Below are 12,355 nucleotides of genomic sequence, written 5' to 3'. Positions count from 1 at the left end.
CGAGTCTGTGGGTGCTAAAGACTCCGGAGCCTGGACCGGGTTAAAAAGCGCACCTTCCGTCCCCATCCCTTTTCCTCACCCACCCCTCCTGGTCCAGGGCCCCTTTTTTTTAATCGCTGGGTACTGAGTTGGCTTAAAGACCGATCTTCAGCCCATCTCACCATCTTGGAAAAAGAAAATGCCATCACTCTGAACTATTTTTGAAGCATGTTTTGTTTACCCGGAACCCTGAGTAGAGTGTGTGGCACATAGTGAAACACAGTGCACAATTGAATGAATGATTCCCAGAGAACCGGTATTCGCAAAAGCTTGTAATACTAAAAAGAAAGTACGTTAACACTCATTAGTATAGGGGAAAATAGTACCTCTGTCTTGTGAAAGTAAATCTATGATCTGATTGGAACGATATCCGAGATATGTTAAATGGACGAGTTACAACTACAGAACTGCACCTATGTAGTAAAATTACTCTATTTTTTAGAAGTGTATTTGCAGAGGCATAAGTGTATAAAAGTGCATCGGGTTTTAGTTTGTAGTTTTAGGATCTGGAGTGCTGGGCAATTTTCTACTACTAAGCTACACTGCCAATCCTGAAAGTACATTGTTAAAAGGACTAAATAAAGGGACATTCCGAAATCGGGCATGCACCTGTACTCCCAGCCACTTGGGAGGCAAACAGAAAGATTTTTTTTTTTTTTTGAGAACTCATTCAAGTACTTTATTGCAAGATAGCCAAGGAACCCCTCTGTCCTTCAGAAGATTTTTTTAATCGATTTTACTTTTTAAATACATGTCAGCGGAATGCATTACAATTCTTATTACACATATAGAGCACAATTTTTCATATCTCTGTATATAAAGTATGTTCACAGCAATTCATGTCTTCATACATGTACTTTGGATAATAATGTCCATCACATTCCACCATCATTTCTAATCCCCTGCCCCTTCTCTTCCCCTCCCACCCTTCTGCCCTATCTAGAGTAGTCTATTTCTCACATGCTCCCCCTTCCTAGCCCACTATGAGCCAGTCACCTTATATCAGAGAAAACATTAGGCATTTGTCTTTGGGGGAGCTAATCCCAAGCTTTTAGCAGTAGAATGAGTTGGAAGGAAGGGGTAAGAAACTTTATTCTACATGTTCTCTGTATTTGAATTTTTTACAAGATGAATGCAACTACACACTATTTGTATAATAATAAAATTTAAAATATCAGAAGACACCTCTTTCCCAAGTGTCTTGTAAAGAAGCAGCCAGCACACCCAGGAGCTGTGTGCTGTTTTGAAAGCTGCTTATTTCTGCATCATTGAGTTCTTGTTGATAGATTGATTAATCCATCGGGAGTGGATAGGCTAGGCTTAAACCTTACAGCTGGTCTCCACCCAGTCCTGGGAGGGACGTTTATTTATTTAAATTTGTAAATAAGAAGTATTCCAACTTGGAATACAAAGAAGGAAAAGGGGAGGTTTATTGGGCATAAGGGAGGGGAAAGGGAAAGGAAAGCTTTTACAGAAGGTCCCCAAAGGGCTCAGGAGTTTCCTTTTTTTTCTTTACCCTCAGCCTTTTCATAAATAAATTAAGGGGTAATGAGGTAATTAGATCGTGCACCATTAGTAATGGAGGAGGAAAGAAGAGGAAAGGAAGTCCAGCTGGAATGAGGCAAGATCAAAGATCAGTCTTAAAAGACAGATAAAATCAAATCAGCAGCCCTTCCCTAACTTAGAGTGCTTAAGGAATTAATTACCTCAAGATATCAAGGCATCACTGCTCTGGAGGAAGGTACTCCTTAGCAAATCTGTCATAGGAGGCCTGCCAGTAAGTTAACCATTTAATTGCTCAAAGATACCCCAGGACCCACCTTGGGGGCCCCAAGTTGTCAATAGTGTGCCAAAGGATATAACTCATCTCCCTCAGAGTCCTGGCCAGCCATCCTATTCATTCAACAATTATTTACTGAGCTCTGACTGCCACCTCGCAGTGAGGCAGGACTAGAAACAGAGCAAAAAGTGAATTAGATATTGTCCCTGTGCTTAAGAAGTATCCATGTTGGGAGGCCAAGACCAGGCTCTTCAGCTAAGCTCTTAAGAGCTATAACTAGGCCAGGTCTACTCAATACTAGCTGCAACAAAAAAGGCCTCTTTTTCCATGTGGCTAAACAACTACAATCTGAGCATTGTATTCCTTAAAAAAAAAAATAATAATAAGTAAAACAGTGGAAAAAAAGACAAGCTTCATTTTTTTAATACCTTTATTATTTATACATGATTCTGAGGATCGAAACTAATGCCTCACACATGCTAGGCAAGTGCTCTACCACTGAGCTACAACCCCAGCCCCAAGCTTCATCTCCAACCACTCCAACCATTCTGAAATAACTGCACTTCTTCAAAATGGGCAGGCTTTCTCTAGCGTTTGTTTTTCATGTTCAACATCCTTTTCTCCCACAGTGACCCTCCATAACCCCCATAAAGGATAACTCTTCCTCCTCTTGGTAAGTAAGGATAGGGAGGGGCCTTGCCTCTGGCTTTCCCCAATTGCAGGTTCTCACCCCATCTGAGCGCAATTATTCTGTTTATTTATCTGACTTCCATTAAACCTTGAACCCTTGAAGAAGAAGCCGTATGTATCTCCAGTCTCAGCACAGGGGCAGCTATAGCAAGTGCTTAAAAGATTTATTAAACAAATGGTGATTTAAAAAAGGAATCATAAAAGCCTTTCTAGCTCTCTGGCCATCTTGAAGGCTGCTCTTGGTTTGTGGCTGGGCCTCATCTAAGGCACTAAGATGGTGGCCGTAAAACAGACGAAAAAGTTTCTGGAGTCGATCAACTCCAGCTTGTTATGAAAAGTGGAAAGTATGTACTGGGATACAAGCAGATTCTGAAGACAATCAGACAGGGCAAAGTGAAATTGGTCATCCTCGCTGAAAGTAAATCGAGAAACTGAAGACACCAGACAGAGATTAAACACAAGAGCTTATTTGTCAGAGCTGACAAATAAAGGTACATTCTCCATAGATGGAGAGAGGCAAAACAGGCTTGGGGTTTGGGACTTTTATGGGGGAGGCTCAGGAATCAGAGCTGGGCGGTGAAGGGTCGGATTGGTATGAGGGACTGGTGAGCTTTTCTCAGAAAGGCCCTTGGGTGGGAAAGCAGACTTTTTCTTAAGATGTTAGCTGTCACTTAAGATGGCCGGCCAGATGCTAAGCAAGGACCTTACAAATACTATATACATTTTTCCCATTGAAAAAGGAGTGAAATGAAAGTATGAAAATAACTAACTTAAGTAACACAAGATCCAATGGGGCAATTATCAAAAAATAAATAACAATGTGCCTGTTAACAGGAAAAAGTGCTGGTTTCAGGCAGAAGAGGGTTCAGAAAGACATGAGCCTGGGAAGATGGGGATGGAAACTGATAAAAGAAAACATTCCTCTTGGGGCATGGTGGCGCATGCCTGTAATTCCAGCAAACTGGAAGGCTGAAGCAGAAGGATCACAAGTTCCAGGCCAACTTCATCCCTAAAACATTTAACAAGCCCCTGTGTCAAAATAGAAAATAAAAAGGGGCTGGAGATGTGGCTCAGTGGCTAAGCACATCTGAGTTCAATCCCTGGTACCAAAAAGGAGAAGGGGAAACATTCCAGCATTTCCAGCATACAGATGGGAAAAAAAAAAAAAAACAAGGGAGATAAGGGTATAGCTCAGTGGTAGAGCACTTGTGTAGCATGCAGTGAGGCCCTGGGTTTGATCCCCAGCACTGCAAAAAGAATAAAATATGTGTATGTACATGTGTATGTGTGTGTGTGTGTGTGTGTGTGTGTGTGAGAGAGAGAGAGAGAGAGAGAGAGAGAGAGAGAGAGAGAGAGAGAGAGAGAATATATATGCAAAGCCAGGACAGGGAAAGTACATACTTGCAAAGTCCCCCATAGAGACTAAAGAAAGAATATAGGGTAAGGAAGTCCCAAAATAGAAAATTATTTCTGAATATCAACATCATGCACACTTGAGATCATGAATATGGTTGACACTGACAGTTTTTTGGATAAAAAGCAAAATAGTACCATCTAAATGATATAATTCACTTTCTTTCCTTTGCACTTTCTCCTTGAGAAAGTTGTAAATAAGTCCAAAAAAATTGTAATAATTGTTCTAATTAAGTATTCTTGAAACAGAAGAAATGAACTAAAGAGAAAACTAATTAAAACCCTAAACTGAAGCTGGACATGGGTGGGACACAACTATAATCTCAGCTACTTGGGAGGCTGAGGTAGGAGGATCAGAAATTTCAAGTCAGCCTGGGCAATTTAATAAGACCCTGCCTCCCCCCCAAAATAATAAAAATAAAAAATAAAGCTTATCAAAACAGAAGCATTAAAAATACAGAAAATAGGGCTGGGACTGGGGCTCAGCTGTAGCGCCTTTGCCTGGCATGTATGAGGCACTGGGTTCGATTCTCAGCACCGCATATGAATAAATAAAAATAAAGTTCTATCAATAACTAAAAATATATTTTAAAAAAAATACAGAAAATAGGAAAATGTGAAAATTAATGTGACCTAATGGCCTAGTCATTTCTTAATTGTGAAAAGTCAGTAGTTTTTGGTACTGGGGATTGAACCCAGGAGTAATTAACAACTGAACCACATCCCCAGCCCTTTTTTTTTTTTTTTTTTTTTTTTTGTGTGTGTGTGTGTGTGTGTGTGTGGTGCTGGGGATTGAACTCAGGGCCTTGTGAGGAGGGAAGCACTCTACCAACTGAATTATAGCCCCAGTCCCCCAGCTCTTTTTATATTTTATTTAGAGGCAAGGTCTCACTGAGTTACTTAAAGCCTTGCTGAGTTGTTGAGACTATGAATCCAAGATAACTCCTGTCTCAGCCTCCTGAGCCTCTGGAATTACAGGCGTGCACCACCACATCAGACAGGAGCATCAAAAGTTTGAGGGCAGCCTCAGTAACTTAGTGAGACCCTGACTCAAAATAAAAAATTAAAAAAAAAAAAAAAAAGACTAGGGAGCTGGGGTTGTGGCTCAGTGGTAGAGCTTTCACCGAGAGGTCCTGAGTTCAATCCTCAGCACCACATTAAAAATAAATAAAATAAAGGTGTTGTGTCCAACTACAACTAAAAAATAAATATTTAAAAAAATTACTAGTGATGTAGCTCAGTGGTAAAGTGCCCCTGGGTTCAATCCCAGTACCAATAAAAGAAAAAAGAAAAAAAGATAAAGAAAAATGGGTGGGGGAGAGTTACAAAAAACTGTTGTATATAACTTTCTGTAAAATAATTAGAGAATCTAAGGAATTTTTTCCTAGCCAAAGAGAAAAAAATATATATATTTCTAAAAAAAAGGAGATAAGGCATAAATAAACCAATAAGTATAAAACAAATTGGTTGTGTAGCCAATAAAATTCCTTGAATTTGAAAAGAAAAAAAAAAACAAATTGGAAGACAGACAATGTGACACATGCCTGTACTCTCAGCAACTTGAGAGGCTGAAGCAAGAGGACTATCGGGCTGGGGATATAGCTCAATTGGTAGAGTGTTTGCCTCGCATGCACAAGGCCTTGGGTTCAATCCCCAGCACCACACACACACACACACAAAAAGAGGACTATCAAGTTAGAGATCAACCTGGGCGACTCAGAAAGACCCTGTCTCAAAATAAGAAATAAAACAAAGGCTAGGGTTGTGGCTCAGTTGGCAGAATGCTTGGCTGGCACATGTGAGGCAATGGGTTCAATCCTTAGCACCACATAAAAATAAAATAAAGGCATTGTGTCCATCTACTAGAAAAAATATTAAAACAAAAAAGAAAGAAATGAGCTTGGGGGGCAACCCCTGTAGAGTTCCCTCTTGCCCGTATAAGAGCTCTGTCTATTTTCTTCTCACTTAAATAAATCATACTCCTTTCAAAAAAAAAAAAATGTTGAGGGACTGGGGATTGTTGTGATGGTCAAAAGTTGTGACTTATGCATTGAGGGGGAGAAATAAAGAATGTCCATGCACTCTGCCCTTTCCAATGCTTTATTCACTCAAGTCACTCAACACTATTTCACTCTATAGGTTCTTTTTTTTTTTTTTTTAATTTTTTTAATATTTATTGTTTAGTTTTCGGCGGACACAACATCTTTGTTTGTATGTGGGGCTGAGGATCGAACCTGGGTCGCACGCATGCCAGGCAAGCGCGCAACCGCTTGAGCCACATCCCCAGCCCCACTCTGTAGGTTCTTAATTAAGAAAATGACAAGCCTTAATGCTAGGCACTGCAATAGACATAATCAATTCACAGCAAACAATTCTAGGTTAATTCTAAGCACTGCAAAGCAAACACACTTAATCATGACAGGCTCATGATAGACATTCCCTCTGCATGCTAAGCTCACATGTCAGATCAAAAGTCTTAGCCTAAGACTTTAAGTCCAGCAGATGCACACTCACTCAGACCATGCTACCTACCAGGAACCAAGGTAGGCTACTCCTGAGATAGAGCTGAGGGCTGGCTGAGGAGGCAGTCATAGGGAGAAGTCCTTTTCTCACCATAGTCAAGATGCTGCTATAAAGTTTGAGAGCAGTGAGAACAACGCAGAGGATCCGGGCAGATGAGGAGAGTTGGGATGTCAGTCTAGGTCCTCATCAGGCTCTCAGGCTTGTGTGCATCAATGTTGGCTGGCTGAAGATCTGTTCATTTGCTCCATCATTTATACTAAATTTGGGGGCTTCTGACCACCCTTTCAATCCCTATCAGTTGCTACCAGATTTTTCAGTGATATCATTCGTCCTGAGGTTAAAGCATATGGTTTTGAAGCCAGAATTAGACAGACAGTCAGTGTAGATAGGTAAATCAAGTCTGGTCGAATTTAGGAGGCCAATTTTGAGTCTGGGAGTTAGAGACTGTCCCCTGAGGGATCTTATCCAGAACCTGTCCCTGCTCCAACCTGTTGCCAAGGTTACCTGTCCCAGGAATTTCCCCTCCCTAGAGGGAGCTATAAGGTTGTTAATATGTCCTTGTCTACTCCATCCTGCCCTTCCCCCTTCAGCGCACCAGTCTCCCAACTTTTGGCCCTCCCACAGAGCATTCCTGGGCCTAGTCACATATGCAGAAAGGACAAAGATAAGGGGAAATAGGCAGGAGAACAAAGGAAGCCTAGGACATACAAAAAGGGCAGAACACCTGGCCTCTTGGTATCATAGCATGATACCAGCTATGGCCCCCTTCTCCCTTGCAGGAGAAATCTGTGCTACCCCTTTTTAAATAAACCCTGCTTCATATGCTTTCCTCAGCGTGCTTCTCTAATGTTGAAACTTCAACATGTGGGGAAGCAGGACTCATCACCAATAACTGTCGGTATCAGTCTGATGGTCCCACCGTGATTTTCTTGCTTTTTGCTCTTATTGGGGCAAGAGCAACACAACATGCCACCAGAGACTACACTCTGAGTTTCTCAGGGTGGGGAGAAGTGACTTGTTTGTGTCTGAGGGCCATACTGGAGGGCTCAGTAGGTGTGCCTGGTGAGACTGCAGGTTTCAAACTGGAGTTTTAAAATGGAGTTGCTTAGGCTAAGGCCTAAGGCCATCCTTACAGTGATGTAGCTCAGTGGTAGAGCACCCTAGGTTTCAATTCCCAGTACTGCCAAAAAAAAAAAAAAAAAAGGCAGTGACAGCAGGGGTGGGGTGGGAAGTGGGGGAGCTGAAACAGAAAAAGAATCAATCTAAAATGTTCTCCAGGGAAAACCCTCTTCAAAAATAAGAAATAAGGCTGGGTGTGATAGCACAGGCCTATAATCCTAGTGGCTCAGGAGGCTGAGACGAAGATCGCTAGTTCAAAGTCTGCCTCAGCAAGGCGCTAAGCAAGTCAGTGAGACCCTGTCTCTACATAAAATACAAAATAGGTTTGGGGATTTGAGTTTCCCTGAGTTCATTCCCTGGTACCAAAAAAAAAAAAAAAAAAGGAATAAGAGGCACTAGGGATGTAGCTCAATTAGTAGAGTGCTTTCCTAGCATTTATGAGGTCCTGGGTTTTATACCGAACACCATAAAAAAAATAAATAAATAAAAGGGTAAGGGCTGGAGATGTAGTTCTGTGGTACAGTGTTTACCTAGCATGTGCAAGGCCTTGGGTTCTGTCACCAGCTCCACTAAATAAATAAATGACATTTTCAGATAAAGTTGAGGGAGTTCCTTGCCAACTATAAGAAATATTAAAGGAAATTTTCCAGGCTAAATATATAAAGTGGTCTTATATATTTTCTTTTTTTTATTATTTTTTAGTTGTCAATGGACCTTTATTTTTTTAATTTATTTATATGCAGTGCTAAGAATTGAACCCAGTACCTCACACATGCTAGGCAAGTGCTCTACACTGAGTTACAACCCCAACCCATATATTTTCTCGATTTCTTTAAAAAAAAATATTTAAAGCAAAAGCACCAATATCATATTATGAAGTTTGCATATATGAAATATAAAATTATAATAGCACAAAGAACAATATTGGTAATATAAATGGAATAATGTTGTAACGGTCTTACATTTTACAAAAAATGGTACCAAAAATTGTACAAAATTAAATCTTTTAAATTTTCTAATATTCATTAGCATAGTAGGATAATGAAGGTTGACAATAATTATTCTTTTTTAAAAAATTATTTTTTAGGTGTAGATGGACACAACACAATATCTTTATTTATTCTTTTTATGGCGCTGAGGATCAAACCCAGGCCCCGCCCTTGCCAGACAGCGCTCTACCTCTACCGCTGAGCCACAATCCCAGCCCCAACAATTATTCTTTTTAACAATTAATTATTGAATATTTCAAAACAGTGTGTAGAGAAGATTTTCAGTGTTGCCAACACAAACAAATGATAAATGTCTAATGTGACATGCCAATTACTCTGAGTTGGTCATTACACATTCTATATATGCATTGAAATAATACAATGTACTGGGTGGGATGGTGCACACCTGTGATTCCAGCTACTCAGGAGGCTGAGCAGGAGTACCACACGTTAAAGGCCAGCCTCAGTAACTTAATGAAGCCCTAAGCAACTTAGTCAGATCCTGTCTCAAAATAATAAAAGGACTGGGATGTAGCTCAGTGGTAAAATGCCTCTGGATTTAATCCCTAGTACCAAAAATTAAAATTTAAAAAAGAAATACTACACTGTACCCCATAAATATATACACATACTATGTGTCAATTTAAAATATATATCCATACATATATGCCAAAATTAAATATTAGAAGGGTATATACATTGAAAATTCCTGACAGCAATTATTTTTTTGTACTGAGGATTTAATCTAGGGGTGCTTTATCATTGAGCTACATCCCCACCTTTTTTATCTTTCATTTTGAGACAGAGTCTCATCAAGTTGCTGAGAATCTCACTCAATTAATGAAGCTGGCCTCCAATTTGCAATGCTCCTTTCTTAGCCTCCTGAGCCACTGGGATTACTGGAGTGCACTACTGTTCCTGGCTGAAACAGCAGATGTTAAGTGTTCTCAGCATAAAAAAAAATTAAAATAAAGTAAATAAGTATGTGAGGTAATTCGTATTTAATTAACTCGATTTAGCCATTCCACAATACACAGATATTTCAAAACATAATGTTTTTGTTTGCTTGCTTACTTTCTCCTTTTTTTTTTCCTTCAGTGCTAGAGACCTAGCACATGGTAGGCAAGTGTTGTACAGCTGAGGTACATCCCTAGTCCTTCAAAGCATCATATTGTTCACCATAAATATATGAAATTTCTATCAATTAAAAATAAAAGTACTAGAAGAAATTTTAGGAAAATTTTCTTTTTGTGTATGTGTGCATTCCTGGAAATTGAACTGGGGAAAGGAATACTCTACCACTGAGATACATATCCAACCCTTTTTCTCTGTTTTTTTTTTTTTTTTTTTTTTTTTTTTTGGTATAGGAGATGTATCCCAGGGGCACTTAACCACTAAGCCACATCCCCAGCCCCAGTACCCCCACCCCCATTTTAAAAAGTAGCTTTTAGTTGTAAATAATACCTTTATTTTATTTATTTTTACATGGTACTAAGAATTGAACCCAGTGCCTCACAAGTGCTAGGCAAGCACTTTACCACTGAGCTACAAGCCCATCCCCATCCCCAGCCCTTTTTATTTTTTATTTTGAGACAGGATCTTGCTGAATTGCTTAGGGCTTTGCTCAATTGCTGAGACTGGTTTTGAACTTGCAATCTTCCTGTTTCAGCCTCCCAAATTGCTGGGATTACAGGTGTGAACCCTTACACCTAGTTAAAAGCCAGCCCTTTTAAAATTTTTTATTTACTTTTTATTTTTACTTTTTTTGGTACCAGGGATTAAACTCAGGAGAGCTCAACCACTGAGCCACATCCTCAGCCCTATTAGCCCTATTTTGTATTTTATTAGAGACAAGGTCTCACTGAGTTGCTTAGTGCCTCACTTTTGCTGAGGCTGGCTTTGAACTAGTGATCCTCCTGTCTCAGCCTCCTGAGTCTCTGGGATTACAGGCTGCACCAAGGTGCCGGCTCCTCTTTTTCTTTTTGAGACTGGGTCTCACTAAATTGATGAGGATCTCATTAAATTGTTGGGACTTGGGGCTGGGGTTGTAGCTTAGCAGTAGAGTGCTCGCCTAGCACTTGCGAGGCCCTGGGTTCGATCCTCAGCACCACATAAAAATAAGTAAATAAAATAAAGACATTGTGTCCAACTACACCTAAAAAATAAATTAAAAAAAAAAAAAATGCTGTGACTGACCTCAAACTTGAAATCCTACTTCTTTAGCTTCCTGAGTCACTGGGATTGTATGTATGCACCACCACACCTGGTTTAGGAAAGCATTTCTGAAATCTTGAGTGAGAGAAACCTTCCAAAACATGGCAAATCTTTGAAAGAAATGATGAGTAAATTTAACAATAAAATTATATTGTCAACCAGGCATGGTGGGACATGCCTGTAATCTCAGCAGCCCTATGTGGCTGAGGCTGGAGGATCCCGAGTTCAAAGGCAATCTGAGCAAAACTGAGGTGCTAAGCAACTCAGTGAGACTTTGTCTCTAAATAAAATATGAAACAGGGTTGGGGCTAAGGCTCAGTGGTCGAGTGCCCCTAAATTCAATCCCTAAGCAATTTAGTCAGATCCTGTCTCAAAATTTAAAAAGTACCCCAAATAAATAAATAAATGATTACCCAAAAAAATTACAATATATATATATATATATATATAAAACCAAAGTTTTACTATACTTACCATACAAAAAAGCCGCTATAAACTGCTGTGAAAAAAGATAATCCAAGAGAGAAGGGAGCAAGGGAAATGAATGGGCAATTCCAAAAACAGGAAATCCAAATGGTCAATCAACATGGAAAACTGCTTTCAAGTTTACTACCCAGTAAAATTCCAATTAGAGAAATAACAAAGTAGCATTTTATTCCCATCATACAAAGAATGATAACTGATGTTAATAAGAATCATCAGGGCTGGATATGTGGCTCAAGCGGTAGCGCGCTCGCCTGGCATGTGGCCCGGGTTCGATCCTCAGCATCACATACCAACAAAGATGTTGTGTCCGCCGAAAACTAGAAAATAAATATTAAAAAAAATAAATAATAAGAATCATCATAGAGAAAGTATAATATAAGAATCATCATAGAGAAAGTATAATTATAAAGTATAATCAGTATTAAGAAAAATATGGGAAAATGGGCACTCTCATTCCTTGGTATTAGAAGGGTAAATTATTAATAATCCTTTTAGAAAAGACTGATAATATTAACTAAAACTTAAAACATATGGACCTTTTGACTCTACATTCACATTCTGAGAAATCTATCCTACAATCCCTGAATTAGTGAAAGAATGGTTATGGAAGTATCCTTTGTATTTTAAAAAAAAAAAAAGCACAAACAAGCTAAAGACCCTCAGTACAGAATATATGTATGAATCATTTGGAATTCTTCCACACAGAAGATTTGTCTCTTTTCTCTCATTTACTTGTTCAATTATTTATAGAATCCATTATGTATATGAAAATATGAAATAATACATAGCTTGTAGACAAAGTAAAGTATTTTGTTATTAGGAGTGGTATATACATTATTTTATTTTAGGTGAAAAAACAATTTATATGTACAGTTTTGATTAATACTTGTAAAAACACAAACACACATAAAATCCTGTATTCAAACTCTCAAGAGCTAAAGCTGGAACATTTTCATCAACAAGATAAATAAGTACTGGGGGCTGCAGTTATGGCTCAGTGATAGAGTGCTTGCCAGCATGTGTGAGGCACTGGGTTCAATCTTCAGCACCACATAAAAATAAATAAATTAAATAAAGGTATTTTTTTAAAGTTTTAAAAAAC

Source organism: Urocitellus parryii, chromosome 3 (assembly GCF_045843805.1).
Source record: "Urocitellus parryii isolate mUroPar1 chromosome 3, mUroPar1.hap1, whole genome shotgun sequence".
Lineage (NCBI taxonomy): Eukaryota > Metazoa > Chordata > Mammalia > Rodentia > Sciuridae > Urocitellus > Urocitellus parryii.
The sequence above is the reverse complement of the archived record's forward strand: the minus strand, read 5'-3'. Positions refer to the sequence as shown.